The 19,128-nt window shown below is 37.6% G+C and overlaps 1 protein-coding gene across 2 annotated transcripts in view; it reads left to right on the forward strand.

Moving 5' to 3' along the window:
• Positions 1–19,128, forward strand: part of PPP2R5C (protein phosphatase 2 regulatory subunit B'gamma) — a 79,789-nt gene that overhangs the window by 30,364 nt on the left and 30,297 nt on the right. The window lies entirely within an intron of this gene.

The following is a 19,128-nucleotide window of genomic DNA, read 5'->3' on the forward strand; positions in this document are numbered from 1 at the left end:
GAAGTCACTACCCCAGAAAGGTACTGAGTGGGGGAGGGAAAAGCCAAGTTATCCCTATACGGTTTCTGTAGAAGAAGGGCAAACCTTTGGTGTGCTGCGAAGCCTTTTTTTTGTGTGTGAATCGTTCAGATAGAGCCCCTTTAAACTGCTCTGCAGCTTGTAAAAGAATTGGAAGTGCTGTCGAGGAGGAAGGGGGGAAAAGATGTGACATTCATTATGAAAATATCCTTTATGTATTCAGAAGGCATTTCCCAGAAGAGATGCATTTCGGCTTTAACAAGGAACCTCTTATGTGCCTATTGCGTTGTGCAGTTCTGAATGTTCAGTTTCTTCACGGAATATGTTCTTTTGGGTTTACAGAATTTGTGCATTGCAATTCTACATTTTATATCATTTGTTGGGAAAATACACGTTGGTATGACACTTCTGTGTAACACTGTGTATCTCTTGGTCTGAATTTTTTTGCTTACTAAAATTTTGCGTTGTTTTGGGTGTTTTTGATGTATTTTTTTAGCTGCTTTTTTTTTATGTCTTCCTTAAGGTGGTTTTGCTTTAGAACTTTATGAAAGCAGAACATGTATTAGCTGGGATCAGCACACCTTGAACAATGGCATTTATATTCGAGAAACACAGCTGATACTGTTCTCAGTTACCTTTGCTTCTCAGCTTTCACCAGTGTAGGCTAAATGTTAGTACTGGAAAGAATATTTTTTTCATTAATATTCCATACACTGAAAAAATTTTGCTTTGAAAGTTTATAAAACCCCAACTGTTCAGAAGTCTGCTCCTTTAAGTAGTAGCCCTGGTCTTTGTGTATTAAAAAATTTTGCTTTACCTTTTAAAAGAGCCATATCCTTCTCTGTCTGAAGTGGGACTGGGTAAATTCTAGAAGACTCTAATTTTGGTCTGTGACTGGGGAGGAAATGCAATAAAATTCTCTTGATTTGGAGTAAGGACTGTGCTTGTTGTCAAGGGTATATAAATGCAACTGCATGACCTGTGGACAGGCCGTCGCTTTTCATCCTGCACAAATCACCTTAATTCTCAAATAGATGCTGCTTTTTGGAAGGGGAAAAACACCATCTTTTAAAGATGCAAGTCAGGAAAACAAACCAAGGTTGGAATCAGAACGATGAGGTGTTGTAATGATTGACCTTAATCATCCTTTGTCTCAATATGATAACAAGGTTCTTGTCACTGGACTTCTTATCCCTATTGCTGCTCCAATGAAATACGTAACTGTGGAAACAATGGATTTTAAGAAACTATTCTGAAATTTCCTAACACCTACATTTTTGGTACACTGGATAGTATAATAGTAAAGTAGAGGTTAAAGGGGGTTTATGGTTTGGGTATTTTTTGGGTGGTGTGGGTTTTTTCTGTTTGTTTGGTTTCATTTTTTTAAGTGGATTATGAGAGTAGACTTTCTTATAAGCAATTAAAGAATAACTGGGAGATGGTTTTTCATTTTTCAGGTGGTAGGAAATAAGATGGGTCTCTGTAATTATAGCCCAGAGGAGTTTCTTGACATTGGGAGAGCAAAATCTTCTCTTCCATACACACATGTATACAGAAGTTGCTTTAGGTTTTTTGTGTGTACCTTATCTTCTCATCAGCTGCAGTGATGCTACCAGTAGTGATGCTACCAGTAGTGATTCTTCTGCCTGTCAGAACAATATATACAAAAATAATGGCGGTAAAAATTAACTGGTAATTCTGAACCCTAATGACACATTATTACCATTTGTCCCAATGCATGCTTCTTCTACAGTTGTCCTTTTGCATCATCTGTTGCATTATAGGATTAAATTTCTAGTAGGAGTGCTCCTCTTGGCAATTGTAAGAGCTAAAACTTCAAGGTCAAGGACCAGTGGTAGGGGCACAAGCCCCACAGGTGTTTTTGGTGGATCGAGTTGGTTGAAATAGAAAAGATATTTCTTTATCACCAATTTCATACAATCTTTAAAGTTTTGAGATGATGTAGTTACCATATTTGACCTTAATGTTACTTCTAAAATAATATGTGAAGCATCGTGGACTACACTGTCAGTACTTCTTTGAAAATAAAAATTGCAGTCTTGCTTTTAAAGTTAATTCTAAAACATTCTCTGTACCTGGATCATAAGGACTATGTGATGTTTGCAGAATAAAAAGGAAATATTCAGCAAACTCCTGTCCCATGCCAGATCAGAACCTTTCTCCTGCCCATCCTGAGCTGCAGACAGCTTTGTTGGCTGGGTCGCTTACAGCTTTGCTGAAAAGAAGTAGGAAAAACAGATGCAGGTGTTTTTTAAAAATGATGTTAAATTCTTGTGAATAGGAAATAAGGGTGTCAGAATTTTACTGACTGCTGTTGCTGACACCGGTTATCTGCATCATTGCCAAAAGAAGGAACAGTAGGTATTTGTAGGATAGGAGGTGTCAGGGCCCAAATACCCCATCTTCCAGCAGTTTATTTGGCTGCTGGTGCTCAAGTTGATCTTGGATGTGGTGCAGCCATTTAATCCTGATTTGAGCTGCTGTGGAAAGAGCTGTGAGAAGTCTTGTCAGGGTTTCCCTTTGCTTCAGGAGATGTCTTTAAGCTCAGGCCTTTGGCCTTGGTTGTTGCCTCAGCGAGGTTGCAGCTGTGTGTTTGTCCAGTCACGTGCCTCACTGATCTGGATCCCGATGTTTTGGCTCCCAGTTTGCTGTGCCGCTTCACCGTGCGCTTGTTCAGCAACCACGGGACTGTCGAGTACCCCTGATTGCTGTCAGCACACCTGCTCTCCCTTCTTCATTCAGGTACTCTGAGACTGTGCCCTTTGTCACAACCATAGACTGTTGGCAGCTGTTCAAGACCAATGTGTAGAAATCAGTCTGCAAAAGGTGACTTTTGACCCATCACCGGAAAAAAACAAACATCAAAAGAGACTAATCCATGCTGAACGCAAGTGGTGTGACACCATTGCTGTACATTATTTGCTTGTGCTGAAAGCACTGGCTGAGAGAGTGTTTTGCCTTCTGGGTAGTGAGCCCTTGGTCATTCCACCTGCCACAGGCTTTCCTGGATATCCGAGTAATGCTACTGCTGTATTGATCTTTCTGGAGTGCAGAGATAGTGCATAATGGTCGACTGAGTTGCTTGTCACTGATTTTCAGTGACATGAACCAAAAACTTAGTTGTATCGGAATGATACAAAGCTTCCAGAAAAATTACAGTTTCACTTTGAGCAGCTGTTATGGCCTTGGAATAACAACTGTGGTTTGTGATGATGGGTAGGGACTTGAGCTTGTGAAACAAATGGTGTAGCTAAAGGAACTTCTCATGGGATATCTGCGTGAAGAGCTCCTTTAGAATCTTTGTGCATCGTCAGGCCAGCAGCCATGAAAATGACATTAGGACAGCACAGAGGGTTATTAGGTATCAGGAATTTTAACATTTTTGCAACAAGGAAGGAAGCAGACCTGGATGGATGCATCTTCCTCTTTATGGAGCTCTTCTGGCAGCTAAAGCCCTACCTAGGGTGATGGAAGTGCACTCAAGGTCCTGACTGGAGAGTCCACATAAATGAGATGAAGCTTCAGGAAGGGAATCAAGACCTTTTGATTTCCATCTCAGCACTTCAAGCAAAGCAAGCAGTTGTAAAAGCAGCATGGATTAGGACAAAGAGTAAACTAGACTTAGGAATTACCAGTTCATATTTACTGTTGACAGTTGGCCTGCTCAAAGCCATAACTGTATGTACAGAATGCAGTTACAGGTAGAAAATAATTGTGTTTCATTCTGTTAGGCAGAATATGAATATTCATGGCTGGGCAAACATTTTTCATTAGGAATACAGTTTGATGTTGATAAGAAAATCTCCTAATATTGTTTTGTCAGTGCGTAGAAGTAGCCCAGATGCCAGTGTTTTCATGAACTCAAGTCACACATTTGAACAAAACTCTGCTCTGACCTGGCAAAGTTAGCAGAATATAAAAGTTACTTTAATGGATTAGTTGCTGACTGGCTGGGACTGGTAATGTCTGTTCATGCTTTTCAAAAATTATTTTGAAGTTGTTTTGCAAGACATACTGAAAGTTGTGTGGGAAGAAGGGTGAGAACACCCTGATATTATGTTAACTCAAACTGATGCTTCCTGTAGGCTGTAACCTGTATCAAATCTCTCATTGTCCATCCTTCTCCTCTATCTTCCAGGGCAGCAAATGTTTTTTGTTTTGTAACTTCAACTTGTCATTATTGAAGTTACTTTAGATTTTGTGAAAGATGCTTTGACTTTTTTTTTCCAAAGATGATGTGAACTTAGTCCATTCTTTCTATGTACTCCTTGTACATATTCATCTTGAATAAGGGATCATGGAAGGTAGTCCAGGTTCCATCTTTGCATTGTTCTCTTCTTCAGGGCTCAAAATGTCAGTAGTAATGTTATTGTGATGCAAGTATGAGTGTTTAGATAGAAATTTGCGTGCTCCTCAAAGGTGGTGAAAAATCGTTGTTTTGTTGGGCAATTTATTTCTTAAAGGAGAAAAGCTCAGCACTTTCATTTTAGAAAGAACTCAGTATGTGGCAGTAGCCATTCATCTCATGATGTACAAAGGAGGCTGAAAGGCCTGAGTTTGTTTGGCCTGGAGAGGGGAAGGTTAGTGGGAGATCTCATTTCGAGTAACTGTTTGGAGGGTTTACAGCACAGAGCCAGGCTCTTCTCAGAGATCCCCGGGGACTGAATGAAAAGGAACTGCTGTGAGTGGCAACACCAGAGATGGCAGTTGTACACAAGGAGAAAAAGTTGTCACCGTAGAAGTGGTTAAACACTGGAACGCGATTCCAAAAGGGGCTGTGAAATCTCTGTGGTTGGAGATACTTTGAGTGGACAATGCTATGAGCAGCCAGGTTTTTGTAGCTCACCCTGCTTTAAGTGGGGGGGTTAGACTAGCAGAAATGACTGTCTCTTCTGGTGAAAATGATTCTATGATTCTGTCACTCTTTGGTGCATATGAATCCAAAAAAATGACTGGACTTGCTGTCACTTAAAATATTACAATATCAATTTTAGTGTATTTTTTAAAAAAAAAAGTCAAACAGCAATATTATTATTGTAAACAGGTTTCTTTCCCTTCTTTTTTCTTTAGTTACTAAGGCAGACTTTTTAATATGTTTGGTGGTGAGTGTGCCTATTACTTTTACCTCTGTTAACTCTAAATTTTTTGTGTTAATGGTGTTTTAAATGATTTTAAATTATTTTTACCATGTTTCAGCAAACTGTTAAAGATGGGTGACTTGAACCATGTGCAGTATTAAAAATATTGGCACACTAAAAGGATGTTTTCTTCATTTCTAAATCTTTTGTTAGGAGCTCAGCAGTAGTAAAAAAATGTAGCAGGTATGTGTTTTTCAGAACAACCATAACTCTTCTGAATAAGCTTGAGTTCATAAATGTACACAGCTATCTCACTTACATTTCTTTACATTTATCAGCTTTTGGAAAGTTCTAATCAATTGAATTACTTTGGTTCAGTACTGTGAGATTTTTCTGTAGCTCTTTTTAACAAGCTTTAAGCTGACAATGATACAGCTTTTAACAAGCTGTGTGACCTTGCTGTTCATCTTCTGTGTGTTTATGATAATGTTGAACAGTGTAATTTCTAACACAGAATCTTACAACATGTTTCTGGTAATCTTCCTGCATTATGAAAACATGATGTTAAAAGTATAAAAATCCCAGAATAATTGTCACCAACTTTTTAATACTTTCCAAGAACTCGATACCTTTCAAGCATAGTTTCCTTTTTACATGCTCAGTTTGCCTTTTTTGGTGTTAATATTTGATTATAGTCTGAAATTGGCCTATGGTGATTATAAAAGCATACCTAAAAATCGTAAAGTCACTTTTCACGCTACTGATTTTTTGCTGTTACTGTGTTCTGCAGTGGAAAATGAATTTGGTTTATTCCTTCTGTATTTTCTGTATAACTATAATCTTCACCTTCACGTGCGTCTTGCACTTTCCACATAAGTAGGTTATTTTAAGGATGGCAAACTTAACTGGTCTGAGCATATATGTTTATTTAAATATTAATTTCCTTTAATTCTTTAGCACATTTAAATGTAGTAAAGAGTCTCTCTTTGTCGTGAGAAGTGAGCAAAGTCTTCCTGGGAAGAAAGATACATAGAGAGTCATCTTAATTTTTTTTTGGAGGCGCTTCCATTGCAGTGATGAATCATGTTAATTCTCTTTGAGTGAATTTAAATTTTGAAATTTAAGGCTTGTTTATACCTTTGTGGAAATATGCCTGTGCAGAAGACTTTTAAAACTTTTTTTCCACCCCTGCCAATCAAATAAATGGGATTTCCCATGGCCAGCATGCAACCTCTGTACTGCTTGTGGGTCCTAGTTGTTGTTGGTTCTGGACCTAATGGATAAACTGCAGCTGAGATTTAAAGGAGATAAAAATGCTTGTTCTTCCCTTTTCTCCCCTATGAGCCAGTTATAATTTGGTGACTTGAAGGGGTGAGAACAGGTATCAGCCCTGTGTTTGGACTGTTATTTTCCTTCCAAGCCACCTGGACTTCATTGGTACCCAGCCTGACTCCTGGAGCTCAGAGTCGCCCATCTTGCTGAAAGTTTCCGATATCTCATAGAAAGTTCTCAGCCACTGCTGCTCTTTGACCTCCTTAATGACTTGTATGGAATTGTCAGCTTTGAGACCCATCCACTGTTCCTTTAGATAAACGTTGCCTCAAAAAGGAGAAGCAAGATCATCTTCCTCAAGGACAAGCAGCAGTTCTCTTCTTGGTGAGCCCAGGCCTCTCGTATATATAAAATTGTGAAATGTTTCATCAGTCAGTATTAGCTAATCACCTGAATTGTCAAAGGACTGATATTGGTACGAATGACTCTGTTATTGTATTACTTCTTGTACAGTTTTGCTGGATTTTTTCAAAGGACATTCAGACATTGACTGATGGGCTTTTAATGTATCTACCCAAGAAGCTCATGGAGAGTGTTTTTAGTGCTTGACCAAGAGCAGATTTAAAGGAGATTGCTTAGTTATCTCTCTGTCCTGCTGTGTGTGACACGGGGATGTGCTTATTAACTCTCCACTTACCGTGCATAGCTTTGTGTCAGAGGATGTCTTTTACCTTGTTACTGCCTTTACTCTTTGTTCTCTGTCACTCTTTTTTGACTTTGTTGGGTTGCTTTTACCTTTGTGTAGACCCTTTGCCTGTATAGAGAGTGTAGGTAGAGGTTCTGCTGCTGGAAACAATGAAACTGTTAAGTGTTCATACTGCATGTAAAATATCTAAGTCAAAACTATAATATGTTTCTAGAGGGGACTTTTTGTTGAGCTGAAAATTCCATGAAATCATAGGAAGGTAGTCAGCTGGAATTTTTCCATTGCATTTACTGACTCATGGGGTAACTTGCATGCCCTTTCAAGGAAGCAGAATTGTACTGGCATAAATGCATGTGTCCTCCAATTTTTACTCATAATGTTTTGTGATTTTTGCTATGAAATACATTTTAAGATTAAAATTAAGCATCATCTGTTTCTGAGCAAAATTTTTATCTCCATTTTTGTTCAAAGCTTTTAATAATTAATTTAAACTTCTGTAAAATCAGCTAATTTGTGCCTTGTACTATCAAATACTGTTAGCTACTAAAACCACACTGTAAACCACTCAGATTAAGTGAGCGCCAGAAATGTTTAATAGATTATTTACACCTTATGCAGACGAGATGTTCATCTGGTAGAGGTGGCCTTTATGCTCTGACCTTTATGCCAGAGGTGAACACCTTGTACCAGTGAAAGCAGAGTCTTGTCAACCTGAGGGGCTGGTGCTTGTCCTCTCCCTGCACCATTTTGTGTGCACGTTGAGCGTGGGGTGTTTTAAAGGCACATCTGCACATCTTTCAATCAGTTCCACTTAATTCATGTACAAATCACATGGTACCATTTCTGCTATAGCTTGCAATTAAGTTCTGTTTTTCACATACAGTTAAACTTAGAGGTGGGGTCTGACTCTGGGTTGTTATCAGTACTGGAAGTGACAGCTTTGTGTCAAGTTTTGTAATTTCTACTGGTAACGAGCTGAATTTTATGAAGTAAATATTTTCTTCGTAAGGTACACAAAATAAAAATTATACATGAAATGTTAATTGTAAAACTGAATTAAAAAATTGTTCATTTTGGACTTTTCTAGTTGTTTGCAGCAGTCTACTAATTTGAAACACTTTTTCATTTTGAGAATTTTAGTGGAAGGCTTTTAATTTGCATTTTGGATTAAAGCTACCAGCTGTGTGGCTTCACATAGCCTCTAGAACCAGATTCTGCTATTGCTTTTGTATTTAAAGTGAACACATAACTTTGTCAGTGATGTTTCATAAGTATCCTCCCTTCATTCAAGTCATATTGGAAAGAAAACTTGAACAAAATTATCAAAGCCTCAGGGGGGAAAAGTCTTCTGTCCTTTGGGTATAAGTTTTCTTTAAAATTTTTTCCAAACAAACTATAACTGTTCTAGTCATAACACTTTCTTTCTTTCTTTCTTCTAACTTATTCTCGGAATGTTTTTATACTTCTTGCTCCTGTTACATCCAATTTTCTGTATAACGTGTCTTAAAACCCAAAAATTTATGCACAGGGGTTCTTTGAGGACTGTCTGTTATTTGCATGCTATAAAAACTTCTGAGTTGTTCTTGTCCCTGTAGGAAATTAAGATTTTTTTGACCTTTGAATTGGAATAAATGCATTGTCTCAGAAGTAAAATTTTGACTATATACTTCACTGCATAACTTTTCTCACTCCATATTGGAAACTCAATAATCATAAATGTAGCTTCAAGAATAAAGCACCCTAAAGCTTTTTTTTTAAATGGAAGAAATTAAAACAAATTGCTTTCATTGCACATCTAAATCTTCATTTAAAAAGCAACAATGTAAATAAAATAATGAATATTTTGGGAAATGTGCTGGGAGTGAGATGTCTAAACATGTCTAGGACTTTTGGACATGCAGTAGTGGATCAGTTTTGGATTCATAGTTAATACAGCCAAGCAACTTGTTTGTGCCCTGTAAATTTACAGGTTTGTTGGAGGGTCCAATTTAAATGTGTTACATACTGCAAGTCACTCTTTCTGCAAGTCTCTCTTTCTGCTGTGTGAGAGGGGTGGAAATTCTTAGCAGAATGTCAGTTTTTCTGGCAGTTAAGGAATATACTCTGTTAGGGACGCTGTTGGCAATAGGTACATTTTCTGTTCTTATTAGAATTCTCTTGTGAGACTGGAGATTAGTTTGACCAGAGACTGGAGACATTTGTTTGAAGGAAATGTGTGCATTTTCAGACAAATATGATATGAAGAAAATAATGTTGGATTGTGCAGGAATGATTTTTGGATTGAATGGGAAATTATTATGCACTTAATTGCTGACAAAGCGAGCAGGTATATTGTATCTTTAATCTCCTTAAAATATGATTATGTTGAAAGCAGGTATTTTAGTACATTTTAAAATGGGCATGATTGGCTTTCTACTGTATTTGAATCAAAACTTTCCTTGCTGAAAAGTAACTTTATTTCCAAAGAGGGAATTGCTTGTAAGTACTGTTAGCATTTGACATGGCCAGCCAGCATTGGCTGCTAAGCAAGTTACTGACCTAGTTCTAAATATATTTCTTTTTCTTCTTCCCAAAACATTGTCACTGTTGTGCTTGACCGTTTCTTTTACCTGTATCACCTGATACAGGGTACCTAAATTTCACAGGTATACTGGGACTAAGGAAGAGTTGCTTATGCCGAAAAATGTGGAAAACCATAAACCGAATTGGAAGATAGGTTTTTTCCAGGGAATACAAAAAAAAAACAAACCCAAACAAAGGAAAACCAAGAAAAAAAAAAAACACTAAGCCTCCCCAACAAACCTACCCCATCCCCCAAAGAAATCCAAAATATGCACAAAAAAACCCATACAGGGAATGTAACTTAGAATCTATTAAGTCCATTAAGAAATTGCTCTTAACAAAACCACAAAAGTCCTGGCAGTTTCCGGTGATACTTTTGCGTATCTTGTAGTGACTGCTGGAATTCTTAATGTTGTTTGGTGACTTGGGGTGATTTTAAATGTTCATCAGCCATTCAGGACCTTAGTTTGCAGCTCAGCTCAGTGTGATCTGTCTGAGCTCCTCCTATGAACAGACATTTCAAAAGGCCTATTCCCCGTCCTATTTCTAATATTGAAAAGAGTGGAGAATTTAGAAAGCGGATTCAAGGTTGTCATCAAGGAAGGAATATGGAAGTTTTTGTTAATTTGAAAATCAATGTTAGAGTTAGAGAAGCAGGAAAGTGCTCATAACCCAAGCTCATAACTGCCCAGGGCCTGGGCATTTGCTTTAGGTTGCATTGGGGTATGAAACACTTCATTTTGACTGTAGAGAACCAGCAGGGTGGCTTTTCTTCATGCTTTGTAATTTATTGTGTCATCTATTTCTAAGCCAACACATGACCCAGCTTGTGATATCTATTAGTGATTATTCTAAGTATCATCATTGAATTCACCTATTTTTTTCATGGAGGAAGCAATCCCCAGGTTTAACATATGTGCAGGGAGTGAGGAGAGGAGGAAGCAGGCTGATAGACTCTGGAGAGGGAACCAAGTTATTTTACGTTTTGGCAGTTTGTTGTTCCTTGAATGATATTTACCATGGATGTGTGACAGGTACCATTGATAACTTATTCAAACTTGAGAGCAGTATCTGACTAGAATTAGGGGGTGGTGTGTGGAGTTTGGGTGCGTTTATAGCAGATGTTTAGGCTCGATTAGCTGATACTTATTTCATCCAAGTGTCCAAAGTGGCAGAGTTTATTCAGCGGTTCATGTTTTCCTTCAGTTTACTTAATGTAATTCTTCTGAGTTGCACCATGCCCTTCAGTTGTGCTACAGAACAAAATTCAAGTCTGGCCTCACCACTGTAGTGGTTCATTTTTTTCAGAGAGATTGTTGCATATATTTTAAAACAATGTTAAAGTTTTCAAATGCAGTTGAAGATGTTGCATAACTGTGTTTTTACGCTGTGAGAATGGATTGAAGTACACTCTAATGGCTGGGAAATGGAGGATTTTTCTCTCAGTATTTTGTGTTTAAAATGAGTTGTGCTGTCATATTAACTGTACGTATGCTAAAAAACTCTACTGTGAATTCGTTATGGGTTTGGTTTCTCTTCCCTGTTAAGACACTTTTTTCTTCCATTGTCTATTTGATTATCCTCCCTGTCATTTTTCTCCCTAATTTTCAGGTGGAACTTCCATTTCATTAGCTCAAGCCATTTCGGCTTGTTTCACATGTCATTTCCTGTATAAGCATTCCTGTTTTTCCTCTTTATGCTTTGAAGTATTTATACAGTTATCACTTTTACTCTTCACTTTCTATTTTTAAACATTTTAATATAGTCTAAAAATCCTTATTTGTCTTAAATATGATTACAAATACATTCATAAGGGTTTTCTTTAATTTCTTATGGCTTCTAAGAAAATAGTTGACTTCTGATAAAGCTCTTTGTAAAGCAGGAACTTGGTGCAGCATGGTGTTGGTCCACTTTTGAAAAATCATTAGATAATTTGATGCACATATTATTCACTGCTGATCTACTTTTACCATCATTACACTTATGATGTACACCTGGAAAAAAGTTATTGGCAGTAATTTCAGTGCCTCAGGTCATTTAGTATGTAAAATTATACCAAATAGTTTAAAATGACAGCAGGCTTTTTTCCTATTTCATTATCAGTCAGTCCTTAAAATCTCCCATCTTAAATCTTTGACAGTTAAATGTCATTACTTAGTTCCTCTATCCTCAAAACCACAGTGTAAGCTTGGAGTTAGGAGATAGCTGCCACCAGCACTGGATTCCCCAAGGACTGGAGCTTTCAGAGGGGATTAGTATTGTAAAGCACCTGTTTTGAGCTCCACTCCAGGACTGACAAAACATGTGCTTCTCATTCCTTTCAGGCTCTCTCATTCCCTGGGTTTCTCCTAGTGGTGTCTTTTTTTTTTTTCAGTTGCTGTTTAATTAGTCTGATAATGGCTCATTTGATTCTAACAGCCCTTGCCTTTTGGGTTGTTTTCCATTACATGGAAAAAACATTACTTTAGAATTCTCATAATCCAATGAAAAGCTGCTCTTTTGAATGAAAATTTAGCCAAGAGATTTCTTTATGTGGAAACCAGCAATGTTAAATGCTGTGTACCTTAATGAATTCCATGTTGCTCTTGCCTCCCCCCTCCCCACTTCTATATCATACAATCGTATCATGGAATGGGTTGGGTTGGAAGGAACTTCAAATATTATCCAGTTCCAAACCTCCTGCCATGGGTGGGGTTCCACTAGATCAGGTTCCTCAAGGCCCCATCCAACCTGGCCTTGAACATTTCCAGGGATGGGCATTCACAACTTCTCTGGGCAACCAGTTCCAGTGCCTCACAACCCTCACAATAAAGAATTTCTTCCTAATATCTGATCTAAACCTGACCTCTGTCAGTTTAAGGCCCTTACCCTTGTCTTATCCCTACATGCTCTTGTAAGAAGTTCCTCTCCAGCTCTCTTGTAGCACATTTAGGTACTGGAAGATGCTATAAGGTCTCCCCAGGTTCTTGTTTTATCCAGAACAACCCCTGCTCTCTCATCCTGTCTTCATAGATAAGATGTTCCAGCCCTCTAAGCATCTTCATCACCCTTCTCTGGGCTCACTCCAGCAGGTCCACATCCTTCCTGTGTTTGAGACTCCAGATTTGGACACATGATAAGGATTAGTTTTTAAACCTTTTTTATCAGTATTTAGGGAAGTAGTTATCATATTTTGGGTGTCAGTCTTTCAGGTGTGTTACCAATTATGAAGCAGCAGCAGTTAGGAACAGTGCAATTTTTCCAAATGCAGGGAAATGAAAAGCAGAGAGGTTTTTTTCAGTTACAAATTTCTGTAGAAATTTCTGTTTCTGAAGAACAGCCAAAAGGTATTTCTGGCAGCAGCAGCTCAGTCCCCAGAATGCAAAGGCAAGGACATTATTAGCCTGTGATTGCAGCTGGTTCTCATTCCCCTCTCTCCTGAATGCCTGGATCGTCTTGGGGCTGCACAAAAGCAGCTGATGCAGACGAGGGTCACACTTTGGAAGTTTCAGTTGGATGACCAAGTACTGCTTGAGATTGGGAACTTCCCTCCTGCATCCACCTACCCTTCTGAATGGCCTTGAACAAAAGAGCTTTACTATGATAATAGCTGGTTGGAATAGTGAGTGTTTTCTTGTAAACCTTATGGAAGCTCCAAATACTTGTAAAATATTTTTAATTACTGATCAGGAGTTGTTTGGGAATCATGAGGTTGTTGTAGATCAGAATGAGTCTATCTAATCTTCAGTGTCTTATTTCCAATGGGAAATGTGCTGAGTGTTTAAAAAAAAAAAAGGCATTGAGAGCTACTCTGTAGGAATGTTAACAGGTATCATACATGGTAATTGGAGAAGGACCTTAAACTTGCAGCTCAATTCTTCCAGAGTAAACCTGCATTCTTTAATGATACTTTACTTCACTAACATGTGCATCCCTTTATCTTCAATAGTGAGCTAAAGAGTGGAAGTCTGTTCTTCTTCTGTGCCACTAAAAATGTTTGTATGTGATGCTCTCTTGAGACTAATACAGGGACTCTTTTTCCATGAGTGTTCCTGTGGCTTTGGTTGCTGTGGCCATTTCTCTTGTTTTAAGCATTTCTTTTGGCAAAGGAATGTTTCTGCAGGGTCAATAATGTTCCAAATAAAAGAATATAAACAGCAGTATGTTCTATGTATTCACTAGCCCAATGTATCCCTACAACATCTTGCCTGCTTTGATTTATCTGCAGCCAAACTCCCACTGCTAGGGTAGCTAGTTATAGTATAAAATGTATTGTATTTAATTATAGTACTTTCTTGTATTCCTTGAAGTTTATTTTTATGTGCTGCTAGAAGTAATAGCTTTAATTAAACTTATCCGTCCGTGAATTAGAAGTTTTCTTTCACGTGCCACCCACGTATTTCCAATATCACACATTAAGGTAGAATACTGTAAACTGGGAGACTGTCATCTCTAACTAGTATTAATTATTGTCATAGAGATTTCAATAAAATCAGTGAAAACTGTAAAGACTTTGTCAAATAATAGAAATGCAGTGAAAATGATTCCATGCTTTGAATCAGAATGGTAATTAAACCATTTCTAAATAAAGTAAATATTTTAAATGAGATTTCTATCAAATGTTAGACCAGCTTTTGTAGTATTTTTCTAGTTTTTTTCTGAATTTTCTCATTTTTAAGGACTTTTGCACTAATTCTGGAAAAAGTGCTAATTCTGGTAAATCTATGTTTTGACAGATAATATTGCTTTTTCTGTACTTCTTAGTTCCTCTGCCTTCATGTCTGGCAATTTCCACTTCTCTTACCCAAGATACTGAGCTCTGTTCTGTGAAAAAAAGCTGCCATGGTACTGTCAACTGAAATGTCTTAAGAGAACATTGCAAGATATTGGATTCCCCTTGTTGATGTACAACTATACAGTGCAAATTACAAAGCTTCACTAAAGCTTTAATGCTGGCTTTTTTGCCAATGAACATGAAATTTGAAATGCACTCATACTTTTAACCAGCAGAAGGGACCTGTTACCAATATATTTAGAGATACATTCTGAGTAGCACCACAGTAGATAATTAAAGGTTGTTTTTCCGTTATCATTAAAAATGTTAGTCCTTCATTAGGTTTGCAGACACGTTTCATAAGGTATATTGTCTACTTGCAAGTAAGAGTCATCTTACATGCTCAGACTCTTGCTCTACACCAGTGTCTTAAGGAAGCAGTTACTTTCAGCATATGATTTTTAGTTAGTCTCTTCTTCTATGACCTTGTTTTTGCACATGCTCCTTCTCCTTTTTGTGTCAGTTTGTGTATTCTTTGATTAAACTTCTGTGTGTGTTTCTGTGTTAAAAAATCTAACTGCCTGCTCAAAATGAGAGGAGCTTTATTTACTGTGTGTGCACATAATCTGATTGGCAGCTGTGGGCATTTGATAGTTTTAAAGAAAAAAAAGAGCTCATTTTCTTTCAAGGAAATGGGAACCTGTCAGCCAAGCAAAACTGGTGCCTCTGCCAAGCCTTTATGTGTGAGCAAAAAAGTATTCACTCAACTGAGATGAATTTTCTCTTCTATGTGTATTTTCTGTAAATTATCAACCATGTCTCTTGTTTTCTGCTTTCAAAATGGTATAACATAGTGAGTTTTAATGCCCACAAATTGTGGGGTTTGATAGAAATTATATCAACTGTTCTTTGTGTGAGGAATGACCTAAAACTTGAAATTTCTAGCTTTATTTCAGTTCCAATCTGTACTAGAAAACAGCTGTTTTGTGTGACATCTCTGGTTCATCTGCCTGTCCTGCTTTGCATTTTGACCTCCATCCAGCAACTGTTAAGTTGCACTGTTGTCATAGAAAAATGGCCTTCAATGAAAAAGGTGGAGAGATCAATCACCAGTGCCCAGTGATGTCATAATTACAACACAAAACTAAAAATCTAATTTTTATATTTGAAGGAACATAAAAAATGTTATTCAGAGAACAGTAAGTCTCTACAGTCCTACAATGCACAAATATTCATGTGTCATAGAATACTAAACATATGTTCAGGCACTTAAAGCCTGAACTTTGGTCTCTTCTCGTTTATTTTTACTTTTCCTACTTTTCTTAAACCAGGCATAATTTGTTTTAATATGAAGACAGGGGAAATGATTTGTTAGAATATTAGCAATGCTTTAGTTCTTTAGCTAAGCTGTCCATTACAAAAAAATGGTGCCTTCTCAGAGGGCTGTAATTTGCTGGTAACTTCTGGGTGCAAAATGATGCCACATCCTGTCTGAGAAGCAAGTGAGGATGAGGACAGTTACCTGAGTGAAGTCTGTTTGCAGTGAGGTCATTCACCTTTCACTCCCAGTAGGAATGGCTGAAGGCATACCTGAAGCTTCCAAGGAATCTCCTTCCATTCAAACTTAAGTGTTTAAATTAAAGCTTTTCCAGCCAATCATTTGTGTTCTGCTAAGGCAGTCGGTAGCTGAGTACCTGATCTTTCCCTGACTGTTTCAAACAGTAGTATGGACTGAAAGTGCTGCCTTTAGAGTGAGACACTGCTCTAGTTAGTCTGTTATAAAAGCACAGCTGGCATCAATGATACAGTGGAAAGTAACTTATTTTATACTCATCAGTATATAGACAAGTTCATGGCAAGACCATAGTCTAAGATGATGTAGAAAATTTTAAACTGAGTAGCTATTTCTGTATCAATACTGTGTTAAAACAGAAGGGGTAGAACTTGCATCTCTGTAGATTGTGCAACCTGAAAAAAATCTCTGAAAAACCCAAACAAGACAAAAAGCTGATCCCTCAGTCCAGAGACTTATCTTGCTGTTGTAGTACCTCCCTTCTTTCAGTCTTTTTCCAGTGTATATTTCTATCTTAGAAAAAGGACAGTAGGATAAAAGCTTAGGCATAAAATATGCCATAATAATATTTGTGTAGACCTGTGTTAGGAATTGCTGGACATTTAGTCCACATGTGAGATTGACCTCTCTTGTGATTCTGAAGAGCTATATTTCTGTTCCAGTAGAAGACCAGAAATGGTCCTCATTTGAAGTGTGAGTAGTGATAAGGGATAAGTGTTTGGAGTGAATGAAAAGTCTTAAGATTATTCTCGTGCTACTGTTTAGAAATAAGTGCTGTGAACATTATGTAAATAGTGGCTAGCAATTGGAGGGGAAGTGGAATATATGGAGATTTGATTTGATTTGATTGGGGGGGTGTTTGATTTGCTTGGGTTTGGTTTGGTTGGGTTTGTTTTTGGGGTTTTTTTTAAACATTGCTCAGTGAATAGCTCCAAATGTCAGTTTTGGTGTAACTTTAAGGAGTAGCTTCTGCATAACTGTGGCCTTCCCATAGTCATTGGGGAATGGAGCACCAGAGTTGCACAAGTATGGAATTTTTTTACCTGATGGCATTCTCTTCAAATATGTCAGTTAACTTAAGCAGTTGGAAGTGAGGGGGTTTCACTTAATTGAAATGGAAGGTGATTTGGAAATCACAATGCAATTAACTGAAAGAACATAACCAGATAGTCCCTGGCACATGGCTGAGGATAAATGGCTTGTCAGGGTGTCCCAGAGTTGCTCTGCAGTTGTGCATACATGTTCTACACAAAAATTATGGTCTACTCAACTCAGCTTCTTAACCACCTCCTGTTTTCTGTCATGCTGCAATCATCCTTTCAAACCTGAAAAGTGAGGATGATCCTGGTTTCATGGCAAGTACTCCAGACAAGCAGCAGAAGAGATGTGAGGTCTGGACACTTGAAAGCTGTGTGTGAACACTCTTAGAGGAGGAGGATGTATCTCACCCATGTAAACAAAACACAGTTCCTTAGAAATACGTGAGGTTTTCAGTCTGTATAAAGATCTCTCGAATGGAATAATGAGAATGACTGAGATATAACGACTTCAGAATAAATGGCAAGGGAGGTCTCTTGCCTTGTTGAGGGTGTTTCTTGACCCTTGTGGCTGTCAGTCTTTAACTTTCATGATTAGTGGTAATTACATCTTTAATGCTTCCTCTCCTTTAAGGTTCGTGTACTGTAAATCACTGTAATTGTATGTCCATTACTTGTATAATTATAGTCTGTATTTAGGCTTTGGATTTTGTGGAGTATACATTCATAGCACAGGTATCCCTGTGTGTAACTGTTGTTACGCTTCAGGTTGAACCACTTTCCATTTTACAGTTAATTGGGAAAAGTTTACCACTCCAACCACTTTGCATGTCTGAGACTTTTTACATTCAGGTCATGAATTTGGCTGGCTTTCAGTATGCAAACTGCTTGATTAAATACTTTTTGTTGTTGTTTTCTCAGGAGAAATTATTCATTACTATAGTTTTTAATCCAAATAAACAAAAGCATGTGTATTCAGATACAACATTTGTGTGTCTTTGTTCACAACACTAGGTAGGAATTCTGGTTTATTTGTCAGAAAATTTTTGCTCTGTTTAGGGACATCTGTCATCTAGCACTTCCTTTCTACTTCTTGATGTCTGCACTGTCCAGGTGTCTTGCTGACACTGAAGTCTGTAACTGATTGTGGTTTCTTTCATGTATGCTACATTTTTATTCTCTATGTTCTCCTGGGCTATTACTATAAGGTGTTTTTCTTTTACTGGAGTTAATCTTCAGAGTAAGTCAGTGTGTGTAACTTAAAAAAAAAAAAGCTAGCTGTTTTAAACCAAATACATCCTCCAGGTTTATTAAAACAAAAATACTTCTGAAAGCAACTCCTCTTGGGGAGAGAGGAGCTATTCCAGATTTTGTTATCATAAGGAGAGGTTTGTCAGGCACTTAAAAGGAGAGCAACTCGTATTTAACTAAACAACTGGACTGTAGATATGTTGCACATTGAGTTTATTAGATTGTACATACATGTGTTAGATTGTGTGTGCTTGTATTCAGTAATACCACTTGAAATACTTGATGGTAGCTCTTGCTACTTGTGTAAGAAAATTTTAGCATTTTATGATACTCTAAGGAAAAAGAAAAGTCATCAACTGGAAGAAATGGGAGTAAAGTGCGGAACTATTTACAAAGTCAATCCAGTCCTACTCTTTTGTAACGTGCTATTACTGTCTTAGCAGTTCATATCTAACAAGAAAAAAGTCGTTATGCAGAAACATAAAATGTTCTATGGTGTAAATTTATGCAGACTTTCTGTGTTGTGTTCACATTTCATGTCTTAGTGCTGTTGTCAAGTGGCCATGGTAACTGGACACAAATTTTTGCTGCTGTCAAAATGTGGTACTGCTTTCTTTACCACTGGCCAGTTATTACAGTATTTCCTAAATATTGAAAATTTAGGTTCTGATCCTGAAAGTATTTCCTGTGTATAATCTTTAATTTCACATGCATCAGTCATTTTAACAGCTCATGGGATTACTTAAGCAAAAAACAAAGCACATGCAGGCATTTTTTTCAAGTGTGTATTTTTAACATGCAGTATCTATTTCTGGCAAGGGCAAGTATGCATCACTGTTGCAATTTTGTTAAATCAT

This window comes from Pseudopipra pipra, chromosome 6, assembly GCF_036250125.1.
Source record: "Pseudopipra pipra isolate bDixPip1 chromosome 6, bDixPip1.hap1, whole genome shotgun sequence".
In the NCBI taxonomy this organism is placed as follows: domain Eukaryota; kingdom Metazoa; phylum Chordata; class Aves; order Passeriformes; family Pipridae; genus Pseudopipra; species Pseudopipra pipra.